The sequence below is a fragment of the Agelaius phoeniceus genome, chromosome 19 (assembly GCF_051311805.1).
Source record: "Agelaius phoeniceus isolate bAgePho1 chromosome 19, bAgePho1.hap1, whole genome shotgun sequence".
NCBI classification, from domain to species: Eukaryota; Metazoa; Chordata; class Aves; order Passeriformes; family Icteridae; genus Agelaius; species Agelaius phoeniceus.
The window spans coordinates 9228850-9255410 of NC_135283.1; the positions used below are offsets into that span (position 1 = coordinate 9228850).

Consider the following 26561-nt stretch of genomic DNA (forward strand, 5'->3'; position numbering starts at 1 on the left):
AACCCAGAAAATGCCAGCTGACACTCCAGGCAGTGTGTCTCAAATGACCTGCAATTATGCAGGGAAGGAGGAGCAAGATGGATGGATGGGAGATTACTACTCCCTTCTTTGCAGCCTGTTTAACCTCAGCAGCACAGGGCCTGCTGCTCACAGAAGCCCTGCTCTTCTCCCTGACTCCCTCTCAGGCACTTTCTTATGTTCCTGGCTGTAAAATATATGAAAAAAAATTAGAAAGAGTATCAGAGCCTAGGCCTGGAAGGTTTGTGTGCAGGGTTCTCTTTATCTGTATACACGCTTGCCTTTACCACTGAAGGAAGTTCACTGTAGTGAGCAAGCTGTTGCAGGATGAAGAGCAGTAACATGAGCATAGCTTTTATTGTGATGATCTTTCTGTAAATTGGGAAAAAAAAAATTCTATTTGAGCTGATGAAATGATATGTTTGTAAATGCAGTGCCATGGGAGCAGAGTCAGGTGTTGGATTAATATAGCAATAGGACAAGAGGAAATGGCCTCAAGTTGCACCAGGGAGGGCTTAGGTTGGATAGTAGGAAAAATTTCTTCACCCAAAGGATGCCAAGCCTTGGAAAGAGCTGCCCAGGGAAATGTTTGAGTCACCCTCCCTGAAGGGATTTAAAAGATGTGTTGCTTAGGGACATGGCTTAGTGGGGCACTAACAGTGCTGGGTTAATGTTGGACTCTGAAAGGTCTTTTCCAACCTAAGCAATTCTCTGAATCTCATGGAGAGGAATTGCCTTTGCACTCTGCACAGTGCAGCTGCACAGGCCTGGTGATTACAGTGACAAAGCCAGGCTCAGAGGCCAGCCTGAGATCCCAGGTCAGTGCAAAAGCTTCAGCAACAAACAGGATGAGACAAAGGGCACACACTGAAGCACAGGAGGTTCCATTCGAAATTAAGGGAAGAGTTTTCCAGGTGAGCAGGACTGATGTTGGAATAGGTTGTGCAGTCTCCATCCTTGGAGAAATTCAAAAGCCATCCAGACACAGCCCTGGGCAGCCTTCTCTAGGTGACCCTGCTTGAGCAGGTGGTGGGACCAGGTGACCTCCAGAGGTTCAGCCTCAGCTACTCTGTAAAACTTCTTTGCCTCTAAAGTTTTACTGTTTGCTGTGGCTGAAGGACACGGGGCCAAACCATCCCCTGCACTAAGAGGAGTGGCTCCCTCAGAGGGTGCTCTCTGGGGCTCTGCCTTGCCAGCTCATTTGTGGCAGTGGTGCTTCAAACTAGTGCTGAGTAGGTACAATCACCCAAGTTAAAGAATTTAAACTGTATATGAATTCAAGGCAAGGACAGCCTAATATAGAATGTGATGTTTACTGTCTTTGAAGAAGCTGTAATAAACTTGGACAGGAAGCTTAAGCAAGAGATGGAGCAATCAGCTGGCCTTGCAAGTATGTCAGAGGGTCTTTGGGAGCCTGAATCTTGTCTGTGTTATTGCTGGGCATTGTGGCTATCAATTGAACCCAGATGGTTACAAGAGTTCAGTGGTGTGCAGTTTGCACTGTCACAACCTTATTGGGACTGTGAGGATTCTGCATCTGGATCAGGGGAATCCCTGTTACTAATTTCACAGGGATTGTACCCAAGTTTGAGCACTGATTTCATTAAACGAAAAGGAAAGTGGGAGGTGTGTGAGGCCTTACTGGTGACTCTGGGTTTAAAGCCTCATTTCATATGTCCAGAGTATAGATAGGAGGACTCATACTGTGGCAGCATCTTTAATTTTAGGGAAGCATCTTGTAGAGTCCTGTGATCACTGTCCCCTCTCAGCAGTCACTGCAATGCCTCAGTGCCTGTGCAAGACCTGCACAGTGAGAAATGAGCTCCAAGCCTGAGCCTGGTCCCTTTGAGACTTGCTTGGGCTGAATTCCTGACTCCTGTCCTTTCATCACTCTGGGCCCAACTGACAGAGTACTTGTGAGCTACCAAATATAGAATGTGCACAGCCTATTTCACAACTGGAACTTGCAAATGCTGGAGTGGATTTCATGGACTGAAGCCCCCCAGGGAGGGAGCATTACAGTAAATAATGTTAGTGCATTTGTTTAATCCCTGGGGATTGTGGAACGTAGGATTAAAGTGGGCTAAGGGGATTTCCCCATTGACAGCTGCTCCACAGTGCACAAACACACACATACCCAATTTTTTTTTATGTAACTTGTTCAGGCCCAAAGAATTTAAACTGCATATGGCACTGACCGTTATTTCCACATCTGGTTACACATATCTGTCTCCCCCAGTAATTGTCTTTAATAGACACAATTGGGGATGAGGTATTGTCCTAAGAAGAGACAGAGCTCAGTGTTTGAACAGGAAACCATTATTTCTGAGCTTAATCAGAGCTCATTAGTTCTGTGATTTTCTCCTTTCTCCAATATATGCACACATGCTTTAAATATGAAGGCCCAATTTTTGGTAGGGCATTCCTGTTGTATGCATGATTTGCCAGAGGTTCTTTGGACAGGCAGAGCCTTGGCCAGTGAGCAGAGAACCAGAGCATGTCTGGGCAGTGACTGGGGGCTGCAGCTCACTGGTGTTACATGGGTGCTCTGAGGTGAACCACCAGGTTCTAGGAAGGATCACAGAGGAGGGACTGCAGTTTCCTATGCATCCTTAATGAGCCTGGCTGCTTGGTGGTCCTGCACAGGTACATGGGATCAGGCCAGCTCCCTGCAGTACATATATTTGCACATTTCTGAACGTCTAATCACAAACTTGCTATTCCTACTGTTCTGGCTAAAAAACCCCAACCAAACAAACAAAAAAAGATGGGGAGAGAGAGAGATCTGACCCTTGTCTCTGGCATGGATTCATATTCGTGGGTGAAGACCAGAATTTCATCCTGTGCCATCAGTGGATTTCAACTGTTCCTATTGTTACACTGTGCTCAAGTTTAACGTCTTTGACAATCCACTCTCTTTCTCAACAAGGTCAGATGCCAAAATACCAAGCTGTTGGCTACAAGCCGTTCTTGCTCACATGCTGCTTAGTACCACACACAGGAGTTAACAAATCAGTTAATCTCCACTGGCAGAGAAAGGTACTGCATAGGCACAGGCAGGATTGAGAAACACAGACTCAGATTAGTGCATGTATTCATTCAACTGGACCAAGCACCATCCACAGGGTCCATGTCCCACTCAGCAGCAGGCAGGGCACTCTCCCATCCACAAAAGATCCCTCCTGACTTTGGAAGTTTCACACCTGGCTTCCATTTTTCCATTTTGTGAACACCTTTAAAGAAGCTACTCCATCTGGTTTGTGGTTCTTGTGAAAATGTTGGGGTTTTTTCCCAAAGAGGGCTATTTTCAGAAGTGACAGAATATGTTGTTCCATAGTTATTGTTCTGGGCTATTGCTGGTCAAACGTTATTAATATATTAACCTTTTGCCTGCCAAACAGCTTGAAAGAAACTGGTTATGTTTATTTTTAGAATTGTGTAAGTTGTGATGCTTTATAACTTGATATGCTTGTGATTACATCTGAACTCTATGCAGACCTAATCCTCTTCCCAGCTCCCATCCAGGCAGGGGTGTACTCATGCATTCCCTGTACAGGGATTCTGCACACCAGGAAGGGCAGCCAGCAGGTATTTGTGAGAGGAGACGAAGTCCTAAGACCCGACCTTCTCAGGTGTGGAAGTACCTGCTGCCAGGTGAAGGCTTGCCTGAAATATGCCTTATCCTGTGACTGCCACAGGGCTGCCAGGGGCATCAGTGGGAATGGGCTGCCAGCAGCTGAGCACATCCCATGGGATCAGGCTCCCTGCAAAAGAGCTCCTGCTGGGCAAAACTGCTGTGTGAAAGTCTCGCTCTGCTCTCGTGAAAATTAAGTGGCGCTTCACATCAGTACTAGTGGGGGCCAGGTCAAGACAAGAGGCAACATGTTTTGAGGCTGCTGAAAATAGCAAATTAAGCAGTTGGTCAGGACATCAGAGAAGCAATGTGCCATCAGCTCAATTAGGGAGGAACTCCATTCCCTGGCTCATGCTCTTCCTTCCATACACATAGGTACATTTTTTTGCTGTGAATTTGTTGTTCTCAGAATTATTTTGTGGTGTTTCAAGCAGCTACATGATTGAGACCGAGAAAAAAGTATAAAAAAAAATTTAAAATGAGAGTGAAGTGGGCAGATGTAACTTGCATCCTGTAAGAGTAGCAGTCTCTTATTTCCTAAAAGCTGATGAGGCCTTTTCTTGTTCAACCCAAGGGATTTCTACAGCATCTATTCCCTTCACCAGAGAAAAGGTTAGTGTCTTTTACACCTTTTTGGGAAGTCTTAATTTCTACTGTACTCTCTAGGCATCATTTCTGCAGAACTCTTCCAGATGGTCAAGAAATTCTTTCTTTTTCTACCTTCTGCCAGAATGTCTTATTTTCAAAAGGCTCATAGAGCTCTGTCCCTCTTCCGACCTTTTCGCCCATGGCCCATGATTCACTTTGCATTCTACTATCAGTTTTAACCAACATGTTCCTTGGCTCTACATATTCATCAGGCCTCTAGCCAAGGAACAAGTTCTTCTGTGTTGAGGATGGTTTCACAGTGTTGATCGAGAGCAGTTCTGTGGCAGATCAGTTCAAGTTCTCTCTCTGGCATTCGATCCACACAGGCCAGGGAGAGTCACTTGCCACATCCATAACGATGCATACACAGGGCTGCCTTGTCTTCAGTATAGATACAGGAAAAAAATGCAGTGTAGATGGCAGAGAGGTGCATTGGGTGCTGAACCCAAAGATTTAAAAGATGAGGCCTCTGGCTGTTAGCTTTGATTTTTTTCATGCATGAACACACAATTATTTAATGCATGAACACACAATTATTTAATGCATGAACACAAAATTACCACATGCATGAAGGCACAATAATGTCATGCATGAGCACACAATTATTTAATGCATGAGTACACAATTATTTAATGCATGAACACACAATTACCTCATGCATGAGCACATAATTACCTCATGCATGAGCACATAATTACGTCACACATAACACACAATTACGTCACACATGAGCACACAATTACATAATTCATGAGCACACAAGTCACCCAAAAGAAGCCAAAACCTTTTCAGGTCCATGTGGCATTTTCTTAAAACATATTTACAACTGAGTGTAGTGTAAAGAAACTACACAATTTATCAGGGTACAGCTATGCTTTGTGCCCAGATTATCTCGGTCGTAGAGGTGTACTCACCCAGCTTTACTGGAGATGTAAATGAAGAGACTTGGCACACATGGAAGGGCAGGGTATGTCCTCTGACATACCTGTGATACACACAAGGTGTCCATGCCCACTTCAAGGTGTGCAGGGGAAGGCTGGACATACAGGGAGCAGTGCAGGGAGACATGTGGGGAGATACCCATAGAGCACCGCAGGAAGATGTACGGGAGATGCGCAGGGAGCAGTGTAGGGAGATGCTGGCTGCGAGCAGCCTCGGTGCGTGCGGGGTGCGGAGCGATGCCGGGGTGGCCGCAAGGTTTGGCCGTAGGGTTTGTCCACAAGGTCTGTCCGCGTGGTCTGTCCGCAGGGTTTGTCCACAAGGTCTGTCCGCAGGGTCTGTCCGCGGGGTCTGTCCGCAGGGTTTGGCCGTAGGGTTTGTCCACAAGGTCTGTCCGCAGGGTTTGTCCCCCCGGGCCCGGCTCGACCCCTGCTCCGCGCAGCGCCGGGAGCGGCCGGCAGGGGGCGCGCCGCCCCCTCGGTGCGCGGGGCCGCGGGGCTGCCCCGGCGGGAGGAGCGCGGGGAAGGGCGGGAGCGGCCGGGGCTGCGCGGGGCGCGGCGGCCGCTCCGGACCGCGGAGCCACCGCCTGCCCCGTGCGGAGCCGGCCGTGCCGGCGCGGTGTCGCGGAGGGCAGCGGGTGGGGAGGGCAGCCCGGGAGAGCTGCCGAAGCCGCCGGGCCGGGCTGCGGCGGGAGCTGCCCGGCGCAGGGGTGGGGACTGGCCGCTTCCTTAAACGGCGCGGGACCAGCGGAGCGAGCCCGCACCGCCCCGGTGCGCCGGGCCGCGCCAGCCCTCCCGGGACGCGGCCGCAACACGTGGAGCGAACTTTTGAGGGACGCGTGTCTTCGCCGGACGGGAGCCCCGTCGCCCGGGACCGCAACGCTGCACGGAGCAGCTCGTCTCTCTCCGGTTTGATGGCTTTGGGTGTTGGATTTTGGCTTTTTTTTTTTCTTCTGCTTTTGGGTGGTTTTGGTATTTTTCCCCTCTTTCCCCTACTTCTCTGGTGCTCTTGTGTCGGGACACTTCAATCTCGCTGGGGCAAACGCCGCGTTTGAAAAGCCAAGAGAAATGTTGCAACGTCCCTTGTGGCAACGCATTTTATTTATTTATTTTTATTTTTTGCCTTTTGCAAGGGCAAAGAGGAAGGGTAGGAAAAAACCCACCGTGATCAATACTGGCTTAAATACCCATCTGCGAGCCCCTGGGCTGCGGGAGGCAGGAGCGGGGAGCGCGGCCGCCCGCCCGCCCGCCGCCGCTCCCCGCTCAGCTGTAGCTCAGCCCGAGCCCTTCCCGTGCGGATTCCCGAGGACCTGCGGCTCTGGGCGGGGAGGCGGCGGCGGGGGCCCACGAGCCCCTTTCCCCACGTGCCCCCCCGCCCCTACTCAGAGCAGGTAACGGAGGGGGCTCGGGATTTTCTGTCCGTGTGGTGTTTTCGCTCTCGCCTCTCCGCGCACGAAGTTCCCGCAGGAGCGGGAGCGGGATCAGCGGTGCCGAGTCACGATGGGCGTCGGGGCCCGGCCCGAGGTGCGGGACCGGCTCCGGGAGCCGGGAGCGGGACTGCTCTCAAGTTCGGGGAGGGGCGGCGCGGATCGCTGCCTTTCTCGGCCGGGGGAATGATCCCGCTCCGGCGGGTCCCCGGTGGCCTCGGGGCGGGGGCTCTGCGCTGGCGGTGAGCACCGGCCAGAAAAAGGGGTTCAGTTAAAGATAGCGGTGAGTAGTGGTCGCCTGCGCCTGATGGGCGAGCTGAGGGCTGGGTCTTTGCGGGCGAGATGAGAGGTTCATGTCTTCAACTGGCCTACAAAGTCCCAGTTCTCGGCTCCCGGGACCTGCCGGGCGCGCAGCGGGCGAAGACGGAGCGCGGCGGCGGCGCTGGCGCTGCCCGGGGCCGCTCGGGCGGGACGCGGGGCCCGGCCCGGGCGGGTCGGTCCGGGGGCTCGGCGGGCGCTGCTCGGGCGGCCCTCGGGGACCGCGGCTTGCCCGGCGCTGGCGCCGGCGGGTGCCCGGCTCGCCGCGGGGAGAGGACAGAGCTGGTTCTCCGCGAACCGTAAGTGCATTTTGTATTCTTCTGCCTCGGAAAGGGCCTTAAGCGTGCGCGTCCTACCGGTGCTGGCGGCCATCCCCGCGGCTTCGCGGCGGTCCGGACCGGCTATGCCCGGCCCTGCCTTGGCGGAGCGAGCGCTCGGTTTCGCTCCCGCAGGACCATGTGCATCCTTCCCTCCGCTTTCGCTTTCTCAAAACACATCTGTTCTCTTTTTTTTTTTCCTTTTTTCCCCCCCCCTTTTTTTTAGTTTGGTTTTTTTTTTTTTTAGTAAATCTAGTCACATCCATACGGAGCAGCCGGGCTACCGGAAATTCTCTTACTCACCTAAGCGTTTTTACCACCCAGCATTCCGGAGTTCCTTATTATTTGTCGGATTTCGATTCGGCACACTGCACGTCTGCAGACACTGGTTTGTGCTCCTTCTTTGGGCACGGTGTATATACAGCTCCGGGTGTGTATATTACTCTTGGCTTGTATAGCGTCGTATTTATAACTTCTATGCCCTTCTGTGTTATGTTACATTGCATTTTAAGTTCTTAGAACTATTTTGAGGGTCCTCATAATTTTTTGATTTATGTAGAGATGTTTTTTACTTCTCTCTTGTAAAAAGTCAATGATATTGACCTCTATTAAAGAAAAAGGCCAAGTGGCAACAGTATTCTCATGGCTAAGGTCTATAAAAGCAAATGGAAAATTAAAATCTTCCTGTGTGTTTTTTTGAGCTGCTTAGAATTTAATTTTCTCTCTGATGTAGCATTGTAGGAGTCTACATTCTGTATATGTGTACACAGACTCACACAACTTTTATGCTCTTTTCCCATGAAATTTTTACGAACAAACTCAGTTTTCAGCACAATTTTTTGTAGCCATTGCCCATGAAAAATAAGCGTTATTTCTTTCGCAGTTGGGAGAAATTTACAAATGCCGTTATAGACCTCTGCATAATTTTTTCTCCTTCAGCCCTTTATATACAAACACTTGTGTGCAGCACACTAATGTGTATTAATAGCTATTGCTCTGACACAGCTCCTGACACAGGTCAGGACATACAGACCTTGATGGATCAGAATTATCTCCTATGTGTGGTCCCTCAGGTGCTTCTTTTGACTCAGGGGACACTGGATGCAGTCAGGTCTTACTTGGGCCTGTTCTCTTCATGAACCTATTCCGGTTGGGAGCTTTCTTTGAAACCAAAATTTCAAGAAAACTTTTTGCACGTTTCTTTCCCCCATATGCCTGTTTTTCCAAAGAACCCAGTCCAGTGGCCACAAAAAAGAGAAGTACCTGAAAGTAAGGAGTAAAAGCAAAGATAGTGTTACCCGTTTAGGAGAGAAGCCCTTGGAGCCCGCTCTGCTGGCCCGTTTGCAGCCGTATTCCCCCTGCAGATCTGTAGCCCTTAACAAAATGAATCTGCAGTGAAATCACAGAAATCTGATTCTAATCATCCGCCCTGGAACAAGCCGGCGCTGCAAGAAGACGAGCATAGTGTAAAAATACTTGAGGCACGCGGAGCCGTATCATTAACATTAAAACCTGATGGTGTGAAAGGGGGACGGGGAGCAGATTCCTGAGCCTCCTCAGCCCACTCCTTCCAACTTGTGCAACTTGTTAGTTATCTCTGGCAAGCAGTGATTTTTGTGGAGGTTGGTTGTGTTGCTAGTCGGGCTTCTGGACTTGCTGGTGGGCTAAAGTGAAGTTTTCCCTTTCATACCAGAGTTTCTTAACTCTGTTCTTTGTTAAGAAGGGTAAATAGCCGAGTTTAGCTTTTGTCAGGTTTAACATAATTTGGATTCTTTTTTTTCCCAGCAACAATTAGTTTCTTCCTGGCTTTAAGTAGTTCTGGCAAGTTTTGTATGCCTGAAACCTATTTTGGAGCACTATACAGCATAATTTGAATTACTACCTTTTCATTTGAGTGTACCAGTCAAGATTCCGTGGAAGCCTGTCTTCTGTAGAAAGTGAGTGCTCAGCATTTTACAGTCACCAAGGCTTGTTAAATGTGTACCTTTGAGCTTCCAACTCCCTAGTCACTTTTAGAGTGTTTTTTTCTTAATGGCATTTGCCAAGGTGAAAGGACACATTTTTTAAGCAATATTCATCTGTTTGCACTAGTGTGGATATAGTTGTCTATAGCTGCGAGGACTCTGTTGACAGACTGGTTGGTACTAGGAGTGTGGGTTTTTCTCCATTCATCTGCATTATTAGGATTATTTAGATCATAGCCACACACACTGCATTGACAGGCACTTTCCAACTTCTGTCTGTGCCCCAAAGAACATACAGTACAATGCAGATGTACTTCTCAGCATCTGGTTTACACTGTGGAGTTTAAACATTCTCTCTGAATTAATGTTCAGGCTGGAAGGGAACATTCCCTCATGCCCCAAGTGACTTTTTGTGGGTCAAATTACCAAGTAAAAATATTTTATTTTTAAATAATATTGCTCTGAAGGCTGGGTTGGGGGTAGACCATGGTTTAGCACTTTCCAAATTCTAAAGAAGATGGTTCAAGCTTCTGCTGCAAGTTGTGGACAAGCTCTTAAATTATTGTTTTAGCTCTGAGGCTTTCATAATGTTCTGTGCTCTCTGGGATGCAGATTCAATTATTCCCCCCTCCCCGGTTAATAATGGGGCTTTGTTTTATTTTCACTTATAAACTTTATGCCTCTCTTTCTGTGTTATGCTAATCTTTCTGTGTGTACAAATATGCTTCCTTTGTCAGTCAGACTTGGCAATACTTAGGCCACACTAAACTAGTTCTGGGCAGTACAGTGAGGCTTTCTATTTATCAGGGCCTTTCCGGGGAAGTTTATTACACTGTAGGGGTGACATTTTCAGCCTTCTGAAAGACTTGGTAAATATTTGGCAGGTTTTACTCCTTCAGCAAAAAAAAAAAGGGCCATATTTTATCTGTGATAAGGCCTGAAAGAAAACTATCTAGGCATTAAGGTTTGAGTTGTCAGGCAGAAGGGTGGGGTTCGTGCAGGATATTCTTTGAATTGCCCTGAGTGAAGTCAAATGTTTGCCTGCAATTTAAGAACCACTGTTCTTCTATGTTTGCAAATAGAGACCTTCGAGCCAGGGCTGTATTTTAAGTTGCAGGAGGGCACAGAGCAGAGCAAGCCTGTGATGTCTGGGTTACAGGTATGTGTGATCAGGGACAGGTTGGAGTCAGATCGTGCCTGGGATCTGCTCTGTTGTTCAGTACAGACCTTTCCCAGAGTGCTGGACACGCTTGTGTTAGAGCCTTGCACCCGTGGAGAGGGCTGAGCCCCCCAGGAGTGGAGCAGTGAGTGTGTGCCCAGCTTGCAGGCGCTTTTCCCTCCGCTCTTGGCTCCATCTGCAGATGGCAAATGCTGAGCTTGGGCTGTGCTCCATGCCAGCTCCTGCTCCAGGCCAGCTCCTGCTCCAGGCCAGCTCTTCAGCACTCAGAGGCAAACAGACAGGGAGGGGAATATGCTGCTCCTTCCCACTGCTGGCCTACTTGAGAAAATCCTTCCAGCTCCTGCTGATTTCATCACTTCCCCTCCTGAGGACCCAAAAGTGCCAGGTCCCAGAGGGGAGTGGAAGAGGGGAGGAGAGCCTGGAAGAGGCTGCAGGGATGGCTGGTGCTGGCCCACAGGTGGGGACACACCTCTGAGGTGTTGGCTCCTTGCCACAGTCCGAGTGACAACCCTGTCAAAGGTAAATTGGTGGCACCTGCATGACTCTCCCAAAGCACTTTGCTGTCTCCTTTTGCCAGTGTGATCCTTGCTTGGTAGAGGGGTTTCTCTTGGGCTTGATTGGTCTGGGGGAGCAAGTGAGAAGAAGGAGGGTCTATATGATGGTACTGCCGGGAGGGTTACAACTGCTCAGATCCCAAAGAGGGGAGTGTCTGATGGCTGGGGTAGGAAAACCCTTCCTTGCTGGAGGCAGAATACCTCTGTCAGGTCCCATTGCCAGCCTGGGCGTTTGTGTGAACCTTGGTGTGAGCCACAGCCAGCAGTGTGGAAAAGAAATCATGTGGCTGCAGACTGAAGAAAATGAGCCAGGGTGATGCTGGTCTGGGGACAGCTTCCCCTTCCCAACTCATGGGCTTTGGATTCATGGCATATTTCTTTAGCACTGAAGAATCAAAGTATTTCCAAGACATTGCTCAGTAGATTTGATTTTGGATAAACTTCCTGAATTTTATTTGGATCTCGGTGGCCTGTCAGTTTATGAGGCTTAGGCTGTTGGGTTTTCCCTTCTATGGCAGCAGGCAATAGGTCTTTGTTCTTTGTGTCCTTTGGGAGAAAGTCTTTCACGGTGTCCCTGATGTCCACATGGGTGGATGTTGTGCCCACACTTGCAGGATTTCAGTATTTTCCCAATACAGATTTGTTAGTGACACCATTTATAGGTCCAGGGCTGGAGTTGTGACTCCTAGATCATACCTGATACAGATGTCATTCTTCATCATCATCATCATCAGTAGTAGTAGTAGTAGTAGTAGTAGTATTTTAAATACAAAGCATCCCACCTGACCAAGGCTTTGGAGTCCTGCTCAGGCAGTTACTGTGCAGGACTCAGATGTCAGCCCATGGAGCAATGCCCACTGCTCCAGGTGGGATTTTGAGGAGCAAACATCACCTGAACAGTCCAATCTGTTGAATGGGTCAGTCCTGGATGGCTGGAGGCACAGCAGGATCTTTTCCCATCCTTTTGCTGGTGAAATCCAATGAAAGAAAATAGTGGCGTTCCAGTTCTTGCAACTGGTTTGAATCTCTATAAATGCACTTCACTTTTTTTTTTTTCTTTTCCTGTTCCAAGTATGGAATTTCCTCAAACTATAAAATTTGAAAGCAGATTTGATTCAACAAAATCTCTCTGCATGATAACTTTTGAAGTATGGTGATTAACTCAATTTAAAACACTTTAATTCAATCAGCAGGCTGTAGGAACTAATTTACAGTGGCCCAAAGGCCTGCTAAAATTAGTCATGGTTTTATGTTTTTGGGAAAAAAACTCTTTAGGGGTGGCTCTGTTGTTACAAAGAACAGGACTTTTGAGTATATGACTGTTGGTAGGGTTAAATTCAAATATGCAAGTGCAGTAGTTTGAGGAATAAATTCCAGAAGCTGTTCAAGGCTCAGCTGCATTACAGAGCAACGATCAGGTTGGGTTAGGCAGAACTGCCATGGACTGAAACATCTGGAATAATATCACATTTCCCCAAAGTGGAATTTTCTTTAAGAGCAGCAGCAATTGCTGATATTTGAGAGGGTGGAGCCAGCAGTAACCTACAAATGGCTGGAAAATGAATTAAGAATTTATAGAGTGAAATATTGAGACTTTGTCAGGAATCATGATTTTGATTATGATCTCTTGTTTAAAGCATCAGCTAATTCTGAGAACTGGGGCTTTCCAGGCTGTGGGGATTGGCTGGGCAGTTTCTGCCGCAGCCAGAACTCGGCAACTTGGCACTTGGCTTTTTAGTCTTTTGATGAATTCCAGTGAAACAAGTTGTGGCAAACTGATTTGGAGCCTTTGGAGCCAGAATATGCATGAAAAATCTTGTATGAAATGAGAGATTGTTTCGTAAAGAATTTGAATGTAGTTCAGCTAAAATATGCTTGATTTAAAACTGTAAATGATATTTTGATTTTTTAAAGAAAGATAAAGGTTTCTTCAATTCCTGCATTATGGGTGTATTTTACTCTTGAAGGATACTATAAAGGACTTGAAGTCTCAGTTGCATATTAAAGTACTTTTTATTAAAAAATCTGCTTTGACTACAGAGATATTTTGTATGATTGTGACTTCATCTGTTAGTTTGGAAGGAAATATTTCTGGAGAAGAAAAACATTTCCATGCAAATAACAAGAACAAGAAACAGAAAGGTGCTTAATCACAAGTGAACTCACCCATTTTAATTTACCTTGGACCATAGCACCAAAAAAAATCATTTGGAAAATAAACCCTAATCAGATATTTACAGTATCCATTTTTCCATCTTGTGGATTATTCAGCACTGCAGTTAATTGTTTACATCAAGCTTTCAGTACATTAAGAATGTGTGCTGCTGTACACACCCCAAAACCAGCCTGAATCCACATTTTAGAAGCAACTTAAGTGAAGGGAGGTTTTAAACAATTTCACTGAACAATAAAATTCAACTGAGTAACTTAAGCCGAATTTCTTAAATCTGAGTCAGTAAAGAGCTCCCAAAATGTCGTGCACAATAGATTGTAACAAAGGAGCAGAACTTCCCCGAATCTTTGCACAGTGTTTGTTACTGCAACTCAAAGTGCTACTTTGAGATTAGAATTACTTTACTCCAAGTCCCAGCCTAAATTTAGCTCCAGGATTCACATACTGCACTCGCTTCATTGGAAGAGTTTGGTTTTCTTGCAGCATATTTGAGCTAGTTTTGCATCTCCTTGGGGAATAAATTACAGCCTGAATGAGAACATTCACACGTATTTATGGCATTAATGCTCTGTGCAGTCGGAGGGGCTGTGTGCAGGCAGCCTTTAAAACTAATGCTACCTCTAGCCCCCTTCCAGGGCTTCATTTAATTTTTGTATGGATGGCCATCAAGGGCAGTGAGAAACAATGAACAGTGTTTCTTTGCAAACACAGCAATAAGTTTCTCACTTTAGAATTTCTATCAGAGTGAAGTCTTCCCCCCCACAGCCCAGCCCCACTTAACTGCACTTGTATAGCGAGTTGTTTCACATGCCCCAAATAAAAATGCAATAAATCCAGAGTAAGAAAAATGCTTATGAGCCAGTTTAAGGTGTTATGTAATACTAGTTACATAAAGTTTTGGATGTCTTTTTACTTTTATGGTATTATTGCCTTCAAAAAGAACACAAACGGCAATTTAATTTCAAAACATTTGATAGTAGTTTTGTCTTAAAATACATGAATTTGGCTTGTAGATGTGGCTACATCATGGAATGAATTTACAGCTCTCCAAAGAAACAGCAGGTGTGCCCAGTGCTAAATAAAACATCTCCTGTAAGCCAGCAGAGATCTCCTGATCTGCACCAGCCCAGGATTTATCCCGTGCTCTAATTTTGGTGACGGGTGATGTTTTCAGACAAACAGTCACGAGCACACTATCATTCTATAGCACTGTGCTCAGAACTGCTGGGAAATTCTGATACTTTCAAACCTTCTATAACTTTGAAGTATGTTTTCCAAACAGAACTATTTTATAACTGGTCAGCTATCAGTATTACATCAATGCCAAATTACAGTCAGTGTTTGCAGGCAGCAATCAGGGTTTCAGTGCTTAAAAATACATCTAAAGAGGTTGTTGCAAAACACAGTATGAGCTGTGCTGTAGGGTGGTGTGGATGGGATTATAATCCATGAAGCTCTGACCTGGTGGGCTGCAAACATGAGGATTTCTTTTAAAGCTGTGGTCAGGACCTTGTGTTAGCTGTGCCTCTCCTGCCTGTGGCCTGTGCAGTGCACAGGAGGTGAATGGAATCAGTCACAGGCTGAGCTCTTCCTCTCCTGCCTCCTGTCCTGCCTGAGTGAATTCACACCTGGAAGGAGACACTTCAGTGAAAGAAATGTAGTACATCCCAATACGGCCTCCAGAAATAGTCTCCCACCTGAATGATTTCCACAGCAACCAAAGATTTTACTTTTAATGAAATTTGCTATTACTTCACTATTCCAGGCACAGCTTTGAATGTAAGCAGCGCTGCTGAGCTATTACCTGACAGCCAGAAGCCTCTTGTTCATTAAAAGTATTTTTAAAGGGATAGAATTTCCCCTTTTGCCAAGCATTTCTTGTGCCCCCTGCAGTACTGGAGGGCAGTCATGAACCTGGACGCTCACAGAGCATTAACTGGTAACATCTCATTCTCACTGAAGTATCTCATTAGAAGTATCTGGCAAAATGATTCCTCATTCACCCCATATGGAGTTCAGTTGACTTCATCAGTCTAAACCGTGGGTCCTTGGTCTGGACTTCCCCTCAAGGCAGAGGAAAGGGGGAGATGGCTCCAGGGTCAGGGTGTCTCACTGAGTGAGTTCATACTTGAGGCTGGGAGACAGCTCTTACCTCACTAATCAGGAAGTTTGTACAATCAGTTTTGAGTCACACATGTGGAGGCTCCCCAGCCACCGATGCAAATGGAAAGGTTTTAACCTCATATTTCAGTTAACTCTTAGATTTGCTTGATGGCTTTGGTATAAGAGATGTAAAACTTGTAGATGAGAAGCTCACTGGTGGTTGGGCACTGAACACCCACAGGCACCCGCACCAGGGTGTGCCTGCAGCACCCAGCTGTTCTGAATGTTGCTGTGACTTTCTTTCAGTCTCCATGGCAAGTGAATTTGGTTTCTTTAACCTATTCTTATGGCTCTGAACTAATAGCAATTTTAAGGACACCTAGTTCAGCTTCATGTTGCCAAATCCTGTCTAGTTTAATTAATGTCATTCAGCAAATGAGGGGGGTTTTCCTGTGACTTGCTGCTGTAAGGAGCTTCTGTATATATAGAGTTGGACCTCAAAACCAGTGGGCATTCTCCACAGTAACCAGTGGTTGTGAACCTGTGCCTGGCAACCTCCTCCCTTTGAAAAAACCATTTCAGAGTTACCCATAAGAAGTAATGCTGAAATGAGAGGGAAAAGTAATGTAAATTTCTCCACACACGCAGCACTAAGTCTGGGATCCCTACGAATGTAAACTTCATTTTCTGTGCAAGATTTTACTGCGTTTAGTACCAAAAAAAAAAAAAAAAGGGTTTAAGCTAACAACAAAAACCAACCTCTTAAGCAGAGAGCAATATAGTTTAAAAGCCCGAGGTCAATGTATTAGTGCTTCGAGATGAGTGAGTGCACCTGGGCTTGGCCAGCTGTCTCTCTGGGAGCTGTGGGGTTTTTTCTCTTCTCTGTTGTGCCCCAGTATCCAAAATAGACACTTTTCATGAATGTGCTGGCAAGGAACAGCATGTGATGGGATTAGTGATGAGGCGAAGCCAAAACACTTATCAATTATTGTATCTGTTTACTTCCTCAAAGAAGGCTCCCTTCAGAGGCACGTGCCTCCTCGCTTGTAACCAAACCCTCTGTGCTCTCCCTCGCTTGTTGAAAATTGATTTGCACATGCTTTGCTCCAGTGGAAGTCTCTTGGCTTGTCCCTGTGAAATGTCACTGCTGGTGGGTGTAGCTGGGCGTGGGTGTTCCCTGCCCTTGGGATGCTGGCACTGCACACGGGTCACACGCCTGCCTCGAGGAGTGGCTCTGTCCAGTCCATCCAGGCTCCCCGAGTGCCACTAAAAGGGCACTTGTGTCTTTAAAGAAAAAAAGTGGAGCTTTCAGGTCCCAGTCTTGTCTACTTGCTCCTCCCCAGCGAATGGACACAATTTGACCTTCCTATATTGTTTTGAACTAGGAATAAGCCTTTGCTGAAAAGGTGGAAAAGCGCAGTGAAAAAAATTCCCAGGATCATGTAAGCTGTGGCTAATGAAATGTGGATTTACGTGACCACCCATAGCTGATGCACATTTTATGCTTGACTTCTTCCATGCGATGACTCCACTGCTAGCAGGGGCAATAGTTTCAATTATATGCTCCACATTTTTTTTAGGGCTTTGTACACTGCCCAGACATAAGGGAACTAATCCACAAAGTGTGCAAATGAAATGAATCTAAGTTCTTACCTGAAGCAGTATCCAGGCAAAGTAAAAAACTAAACCAAATGCTTTTTAAAAGCTTGAAAATGACAATAATTAGCTCATGTTTTAATGCTAATACATTCTGACCATGTATGTAGTATTGTAATGCTCATAATCGGTGCCAAAATGGGGAGAATAATCCAAATTTGTAATTTTTTAAAAAGTCAGAAACTGGACTTTGTGTGAATTCTTTGGAGTGTATGAGCACAGGAGTATTCTTACATTCTTTCCACTTATTTGACCTCAAAGAACTGGTAAATGGAGAGCACCAGAACAGCTGATAGATCTACTTCAAGCTCCAGGTCAGTAGCATGCTTAAGCACATGCTTAACTTAAAGCATACAATTAATCACATCCCTTGTCCACAGAGTAATTAAACTTGTGCTTATGTACTTTGTACAGCACAGTACCTGCCTGCAGGCGTTCTCTGAATAATACTGTGCCTGAGAAAGTGGTGAATCAGAAAGTGATTTTTGGCTGGAGTTTGAAAGTGAACTTAAAAGAGTGAGTTAGGCACCCAGAACTTGTTAGATTTGAATAGCTATGGAAAAGCTGGTCTTGTCAGCAAAGCCGAGTAAGTAGCAAGGTGTGGCCATTTACTTTATGGTAATGTCTCAGTTTTGTTTAAAGTGAAATGATTTTAAAAACCCTTTTGCTTGGTAATTCTCTGCTGCTCTCCTGTAACTCTTTGCTTCCCTCAGTGCTGGGCAGAGCCCAGGCGGGGCAGCCTCTTGCTGGCAGCTTCTCTGTTAACTCACTGGTCAGGGTTGAGGTGGGTTGAGCACTGGGGGCCAGCACTTGCAGGTCGAGGCCAACAGCGTGGCTGCTTTTCCTGTCATTGACCAATCTGGGCAGGGCTCTGTGGGAACACACTCCTCTGGAGCCAGCAGGCACTGCTGGTCATTATCCATGCCCCCATAGCCCTCTCCAGTGCTCCAGCACTGCTGGGGCCAGAGCCTTGGCTTACAGCTGCACTACTGAACCCACCAGCTGATGGTACTGAGCATGGTGCTGGGCAGAACTGTGACCTGGGACTCCTCCAGCCAGTCCTGGACATTGTCTGAAACTCAGCATGAGCCATGCACCATTTTCAGGAGGCTGTTCTGATGTGTCCCCTTTCCCCCCTTCTGTTGGAGACTTTGACAAGACAGCAGTGGCCAGACTGGGCTGGCTGGCCATGCCCTGGTTAATCTGCTAGGAATCGTGGAGCCTCTTCCAGCCACAGCTCCTCCCCTGGCATTTGTCTCCTCCTGCTCTACTGTTCTCCCTTCCTGTCCCTGTCCTGATGCCAGCCAGTTTGATGTGTCAGCCATCACAGCAGTGAGCTCCCACCTGAGCTGCTCTGGGTGGGGGATTTGACCAGGCAGCACTTCCATCTTCTTTGCCAGCCTGAGCCAGGTCATGGTCTCTTGCCCCTTGAGTGTAATGTGGCAGCCTCTAGTAGCTTGTTGATTACTAATTGTTTTATTTTTTATACTTAAAGTCAGCTGCTTTAATCTGCTTGTTCTCCAAGGCTCTGTGTACAAATGCTAGTGAGGTCACTATGCTGAGGCAAACCAGGGCAGCATCAAAAGCTCCTCTTTGAAACATTGGTGCCTGGGTATCTGAATGGTGGGAGGCTTGTTTGCAAAGCAGCCTCTATGGAAAGTCTTCGTAATGTGTTTGATTATCCAACCTTGCCATTTTCAAAGGGACTCAGTTAAGATGAACAGAGCCTGGATGTACCATCTCCCAAAAATAACTCTGGCTTTCCAGCTCCTCTGCTGATGTTGGGAGTGGGAGAAAAAAAGGTGATGCTCCAAAATTGGGATTGTAAAGAGAGGAGATGGCAAATGCACTTGGTCAAACCCATCTCTTGTCAGCCCTGGATGAGCACCCTGGAGGATGGCTGCTCTTCCAGTAGTGCTCCAGTGTTCTGCCCTTTCTGGTCCCAGGCAGCTTCCCCTGGGCACTCTCCCAGCCAGGAGCTCAGCTGGGCAACTCTGCTGGAGACAGTGACAATGGGGACATGGCCTGTCCCTTGGCAAAGTGAGACACTTCCTGAATTCCCCTAATGTGTGTATTTTTAATTTTTTGTGGGTGAGGGAGAGGGGCAGAACTGGTGAGGATGGATCACAGTTCTCACTCTGCATTTCTTTTGTGCTGTACAGTTAATACAGTTAATACTTTCTTGGGGACTGCTCCTGTAATTTTCAAGATGGTGATCAGCCTGATCTTGGTTTTGAGAGAAAAATCAGAGCCACCCCTTGTTTCAGAAAGCAAACCCTACATGTAATGGTTTCTGGAAGTTTTGCCAGCGTTTCTCCAAAGCAGATCAATAATTCCAGGGCCATGCTGATATGGGCTGCTCTCTTGGTGTAGTGCCCACTGGCTCATGCACCTCGAGTCAGCTCCAGGTTTGGGAAGTGTACAGTCCCAGAGTCCTCAGAGCCTTGGTGTCCTTTCAGCTGCTCTGGAGGCAGCCCTTCGTCTCTTCCAAGCTACATGGATCCAGCACTGCTGCCATCTAAAGCCGGAGGCTGAAGCTCTTGTCCGGGCACAGCAGGATCGGCAGCTGCTGGTTAAAAGGCTCAGATCTCTCCTGTGAGTGGGTGTTACTCACTTGGTAATACCAGTCTATTCCAGCTGAGGATCTGTCCCTTTGTTTTGTGTATGGGACAATTTGTTTTCAATTTTTGTTTCTGAAAGGAAACTGTCAAGACAAAATTCACACTTAAAAAAATTAAGGGAAACAGCCTTTTGTCCGTTTCTAACAATCCCCTTCCATGAATAAAGCTGGAAGAATTCTAGAAACTGCAATAATTTTCTACCTTCACTTTGGTTTTGTTCTGCTCTTGCATTTTCTAAGTTTCAGATACAGCGCAACAAAAATAATTTGAGTTAACATCAGTGTAACCTAGAGATGTGTGCTTTGATCATCAGAATCTGATTGTGCTTTATCTGGAAGTGGGACGGGGGCAGCAGGGAGCCAAGAGCAGCTTAGGCAATATTCACTCTTCTTGTAGTGCACAGCCTGGTGCTGGCTTTGCAATCCAAGAGGGAACATGCAAAACCTCTGTGGAGGGTGTGCCCTTCAGCACATAGCCATCCTCACTCAATTCTGCCCATGACCCAATGCCAGTCAAATCAAACTGGGAGTGAGACAGCCTGCCCAGGCTGCAACAACTCCAGTTACTGCATTTCTGTGCCCTGGGTCTGCTCTGCCTGCTGGGGCAGGGTCCTGGCTGCTGGGGAGGTTGTGCTCTCCCTGGGGCAGGGGCTCATCAGATTTTCTTCCATAGTGGTACAGCAGCCAGTGCTGCAGGGACCTGGTCCTGCCTGGGGCTCCCCTCAACTAGAAAGATTTGTTTATTGTCAATCCAAGGAGAAGAAAATAAAACAAAAAAACTTTCGAAAAGAATAAAAACATGCATCTTATTTTCATTTTAGTCCTAAAAACTACTTGATGCTCATTCCAAAAATGAATGAAGCAGCCAGGAGTGCTGCTTTCAGTGTGGGACTGCCGATGCTCTGACTCATGCTCTGCTTCTGGTGGGCTCTTTTATACTTCATTTAGGACACCAACATCATTAGCATTTAGAGGGCTGCTGCCTTTTAAAATTATTATTATTGTCACATTGCTGTTGTAACTTTCTCAAAGATGCAAGTAATATTTGGATCCAATCATGGCTCATGTTTTATTACCAAATCAGGACACAAGGTTTGCTTTCAGTTGACTTACAGAAGAAATTGTAATGAAAATAAGGTGTGGCTCTGTAGTTCTGAGAGGGTCTCCAGGGTTTTTGGATGCCAGGTTGTCTGTTACCATGGAGTGTCATCCCATGTGGGATGGGTGAGGATATTTTTCTTGTGTTGCACAGGGCTGGGACCTTTTTCTACAAGGGGAAGGGAAAGAAGAAAAGCCCTGAGAGTGCTGAGGGGTTCCCTGCTTTGACACAAACTCTCCTGGAAGTCCTTGAGCATGTCACAAAGTCCTCTCAAGGGCAACAGCTTGCAGGGATGCTTGCAAGCCCGTTATGGGATGGGGCCCACCCCAGCTCTCTACAGGCAGAATTCATGGGGAAAGAACAGAGCAGAATTGTGGGAATCTGCCTGTAGTTGCTGTTGAGTCCACTGCCATCAAAATACTGATCAATTGAAATGAAAATGTTACTCCTTGCCCTAAGAACATGCAAGGCTGGGCTGGGATTTCCATGAGGACTTTTGAATGAGGGTTGAAAATTCCCAGCCAAATACTTAGCCCCCTTTTAGTTGGAAATGTATAGATCTTCTTCAGATATTACTCTATCTGAAAGTTGTTAAGAAATCAGAAATAATTCCCTAAAATTCTCAGCTTTTTAAATAAATTAAAGGCAACTGCTGCTGCAGATGGATGTGAACTTTCCTGCTGGGACCTGAGTGCTGCAAGTCCCCAGGGGAGCTCCAAGTGCCCCTGGGGTTGCAGGGTATGACCCAGTGTGAGATGTGGGGCCAGTCAGCCCTGGGGTCTCCACTTCCCCTGGCCAAAGACCACTGCTCACATGGGTGCTGGAACAAGGAGAACCCACAGGACGGGGTAATCCTGCCCTGCACGGTGTTCAGGGCTGCCTGCAGCGAGCTGTGCCAGGCTCTGTTCGGTGGCATCCCTGCGAGTGACAGACGAGCCATCTGGCATGCTGCTGCAACTCAGCCTGGCGTTCACTTAGGAGGAGCCTGCAGCGATGGCAAAGCAGTCGCACTCCTTCCCCTGCCATGGGCTGGTGCTGGGGCTGGGGCACTTCTGGGCACATCAGCAGAGCCGTGTGTGCCACGCTGGAGAGAACGGACCCTGTCAGACCCTGCCCTCCTGGGGACCGACTGAGCGGCAGCAAGAAAAATGAGGGACTTTCAGGGGCAGCTGTGTTTTACTAACCCAGTCATAATGCCCCTAAAAATCCTTATTGTTCTTGCAATAGTCAACTGTGGCACAGGGAGGCCTGGAAGGAGAGCTCGAGGCAGGAAGGAGGGCAGGCAGGTCGGAGCAGGGTCAGGCTGGGGACAGGGTTACTGTTGGAGCAGAACTACAAGGACGTGGAGTTGTGACCTGTGGTGTGGAGCATGTGCTTCTTATGATGCTCAGGGCATGAGAACTGGAGCACAAAGATGGAGAAATTAAACAAGCCGAGTCCTTTCGCTCCCTGTTGTGTCTGTCTGACATTTCCCCCCCACCAGAAATAAATGCAAGAAGAGAGATGCACCCCAAGCCCACAGAAAGAGCCCTTACCCAAACCACTCCTCCCCTCCCAAATCTGTTTTACTCTTCTTTCAGCAAACTCATTGCAGGTCTCTGGTCATCCACAGCATCTTTCTCTGAGCTTTATTCCTGCTCTCATATCTCAGATCAGACCATGATGAAGTAATTGCGTGCAAAGAAGCAATTTGTTAAACAGAACCTAATATTCAATTATTTGCTGTCTTTATGCATTCTAATACTTTATTTGCATTTCTGAGAGCTTCTGTATGCTGAGTAAAAGTTTTTATTTTCATTGAACTCTGCAGCAATGTTCAAAGCTTTTATCCTTTAATAATTCTAGGGGTATGGATACACAAATTAATGGCTCCCTGGCCCCACAGCAGCAGCAGTCCTTTCACATTGTCTCTGTGGATTACTTATTCATTACCTTTCTGAAAAGGCTTTGTTTACGGCTTTTAGCATTTTTATCAATTAATTGATATGATTATCAATTAATTCTGCTTTATATGCCCATGCCAATAGATTAGGAGTGCATGCTTTTTTTTTTTTTTTTTTTAAACTGGGTTTTATGGCTCTGGAGCAAGATTGACTCATTTGTTATTTGTCATTCTCAGGAGCATTTCAACTGCTTTTCTTAAAGCTGAATTCTTTATAAAGGAGAAGTGACTAGAAACCCTGAGCTGAGCCCCAGGTCTGGCTTAACTTTGTAAGGCACACTGACACACTGAGGCTGCTCCACTTAAGGTATGGTATGAACCAGGAGCTGATCCCGTGGCTGTGGAATGAGTGTTCACATGGAGTCATCCTGCTGTAGCTATTGCAGCTGCTGTGTAAGCAAGTCCTAAAGGACAAGCCTTGTTCCAGTGACAGTGTGACAGATAAGACACACAATGGGCACAAGGAAGGCGCTGCTGTCAATGAAGGATGGATTCTGTTCAACCCGCAGGGAATAAGGAACCTGAGCTGCTCAAGGCCCACAGAACTGTCCAGGAGTGTCCTTTGTGCCAGCTGATTCCAGGAATGTGACACTTTTGGAACGGTTTGTGTCAGGACTTCCTGCTTTGACACCTGTGATTTCTGAGACTGCCTCATCATAGGAAACCCAGATCTGCTGCTCCTCTCCACAAGGACTTCTGTATCCAGCAACCCTCATGTCTTCTTTGGATATTGAAACAAGAGGAAAGGGCTTGAATGTTTCCTTGGCAAGATGGGAGGATGGAATTAATTTAATCTGTTCTGATTCTGACACCTACAAGTCAACTGACCCAATCACCTCTTCTGCTAACAGACTGCAAAGCAACACTCTACTACTGTGGAATATCCTTTGTGATGAAAACAGGAGGATCGGGAATGGGGGTTTGTGACTTTTTTGGATGAGTTTCTGTTACAATTTTTATCTTTAGTATTAACACTTAAAATAAGGATATTTATATGTTAAAATAAACACATTTTTTGCCCTGAAATACTGGAATATGCCTCCCCAGCCTCTTCCTACCTCAGCTCTGCTACTGTGAAGAGAAGCCAACCATGGATTTTAAGGTCAGAAGGACAAGTCAGAACTTCTAAGAGAGGATGTGCACAGAACAACTCCTGTAGTTCATCCTGCAGCCCAGACCCTGATGAATGGATCTTTTTCTTATGTGCTGTGAGAACTCTGCCTATAGAAATGTCCGAGAAGCTGTTCCAGGGCTTTATAACCTTGTATCTTGTTCCTTGTGGCAAGCTGCAAGTTGCCTGCTTATCCTGGCCTCTGTGGACAAAACCCTCCATGTGTGTGACTGCATGTGGGAAATAGGAGAGCACTGTGGTTTGGTGCTGGTTTTGTCAGAGCTGTTCCCAGAGCAGCTCCCCCAGGTGCCACACTGCCTGTCAGAGAGGAGGGCTGCTGCAGCAGAGCTCTGTAGGGTCACTCAGTGTGTGGCCAGGGGCTCACATGCAGGATCCCTTGTGCACATCCTGCAGTGGGATCCAGCCCTGCTGGTCCCTCTTTAGCACTTGAGGACATTGTCAGCAAACCAAAGTGCATTTCTTAGTGCCCACACAAAGCCACTAAGACTTCAAGAATGAATCTGTCTAGATGGAATTTTCTTTCTTTTTAAAGTTCAGTGCCACTTAACACCTCCAATTTAGCTTGGAAAAAAGCAGAAATACCTAAAATAAAGGTGTTTTGAAAAGTACATGCAGGCAATCATGGGGTTTTTTCAGACTCAGTGAAAGCTCAGGTGATACCCTGAGCTTCTACTGCTGTTAAGCACTGCCCCAGACTTCCTTCAAGTTGCCATCCCCAGTCTGTGCCAAGCATCATGAACATGAAAATAGATCCTGTTGAAATAAAACACCCTGGTCCTCACATGAACACAATTTTTTCTCTGAAAAAAGGTAATAGGAGATGAACTAAGCCTGAGCCACTACTGATGCTGCTTTGCCCATCCTTGGAAGGCGCAGAGCATCTGGATTGGTGACTGCCCACAAAGAACTGCCCCGAGGCAGCACAGAGCAAAGGGTGCAGGGTGAGATCCCAACAGGGAAAAGGGGGGAAAAAAAAGAAATTTCTCTTCAAGTACAGGTAATTCTGTTAATGCCTACAAGGAGTCTCTCACTGCAGGGGATGCTTGCTGAAATGCCTTGCACTGTTGTCAGCTGCTCCCAGTGCACAGCTCCTGTCCAGAACAGTTTAATGTGCTATGTTCAATCAAACAGAAATTGTATGTCAGACACATACATGGAGTAAAAGCAGAGCAGGAAATACATTTTGCAGACAAATTTATTGTTTTCTTTTATTGAAGCCCTGTGGTACTTTGCTGTAGTTTCTGATGAATAAATAGCTGCTTCACAGGGGAAATACACTTATTTAGGCAAACTTTTGTCATAGTTTAAACATTTGATTTTCAGCAAGACTGAATAAATCCAAGCTTTCAAGGAACCTTTAGCTTTAGCAGGTGGTTATTGGGCTTTGTCTTTTCAATTGTACCAGAATTGGCCACGTTTCACCAAGAGAGCATTTGCTGGAATTGGTGGGAAAGAAACTACAACTTCTCCAGTGGGATGGCTGGGCCAACCTTCACACAAACTGGACCCTGTTCTGGTGCCCAGTTTGTAATTGCCTTGGTACTTTTTAAAGAGAAAAGCCAAAACAATACCCCAGCAAAGTGAGCTGACATCCCTGGGTCCCAATTTCAGAGCACAAATGTATCAGCTGATCTAGAACAGCATGACTGTGCCTTTCTCTGTCACATCAAGTTTGAAAAATTTGTTATGTCATTGGAGCAGGATTTGTCTTCTTAACCTGGAAGCCCAACAGACAGAAAGTCCTCTTGTTACTGAGCTTGATGCTGCTTTATATGCAGCTTTTAGGAAAAAAGAAAAGAAAAAGAAAAAGTATGTGTTGTTTCTTTAATACTAAGGATACAAGAAAAACAGTTGTGGTGTCCCAGGTAGAGAATTGTCGGGTCTAATGATTTAAATCCCACATTATGATTGTGAGGAGTCCTCTTTGCTATTTGTTCTGGTGTCATGGGCCCATGACCTGGCTCAGTGTGACAAACACTGAAGGGGTCCCTGATGATTAGTGTACCTGCAAAATGTTCCTTATATTTTTAAGTTGATATTCCTGTAAACTTCACTTTTTCTTTCTGTCTGTAAACTCAGACTGGTTCTTTAAGCTCATTAGCAACACCCTCATAGACAAAAAATGCAGAGAAACTCAGAGTTGTAGCAACCCAGTTTGTAAATGAGGGTGCCAGTAAGCCCTTGGAGCTGGGCAGGATGCATTTAGTCTGCACTCAAAGGAAGGCACCCCCAGACCCCTCAGGCTGCTCATCTGCCTCATGAGAGAAGCTGAGCAGTACAAGGACTCTCTGCTGCTCTTCTGAACCTGTGGAAGAGCAATTTGTTTGCTCAACAATTTGCTCTTTTTTAAAGGAAAAATTAAAGTCTTACTGGTTTCTACAGCCTACCCTTTACAAATATACCCCCAGTTCGTCCAATTCTGATGATTCATTCACTTCTCCAACAACAGACTGACATCCTGAGTAGTGCCTGCATATACAAGAGGCATTTTCAGTCATTACAGAATAAAGTGGAACCGGGAAGGACTAAAGGTCCAGTAGGACCCAGTGACATTTCCAGGGTGCCATTGCACAGGACAGGTTGGTACCACACTCAGACCACTGCCCCATTACAGCATATTCTGATATTTATGTCTGGTGCCATGGATCTTATGCTATGTGTAGTACCAAGTGGTTTTTGCTCCATGACAGGTGAGAAGCAAATCTATGGATCCCAGTGTGTGGATTTCCAAGCAGTTACAGCTTGCACTTAACTGGGGGAAAGGAAGCCAAAAGAAATCATGTGCATTGGAATCAAATACCATTTTTAGGAGTGTGTATTTCAACAGTGATTAAAATA

The 26561-nt window shown here is 46.4% G+C and overlaps 1 long non-coding RNA gene across 2 annotated transcripts; it reads left to right on the forward strand.

Moving 5' to 3' along the window:
* The first annotated feature begins 6646 nt into the window (after positions 1-6646).
* On the forward strand, positions 6647-24331 carry LOC143695495 (uncharacterized). Of its 2 annotated transcripts, none has more exons than XR_013184741.1 (2): positions 6647-7282; positions 22769-24331. It is a non-coding gene; the product is annotated as an uncharacterized LOC143695495 (long non-coding RNA). The 2 variants fall into 2 exon arrangements; XR_013184740.1 differs by lacking the exon at positions 6647-7282 and adding an exon at positions 9038-10963.
* The last annotated feature ends 2230 nt before the right edge of the window (positions 24332-26561 follow it).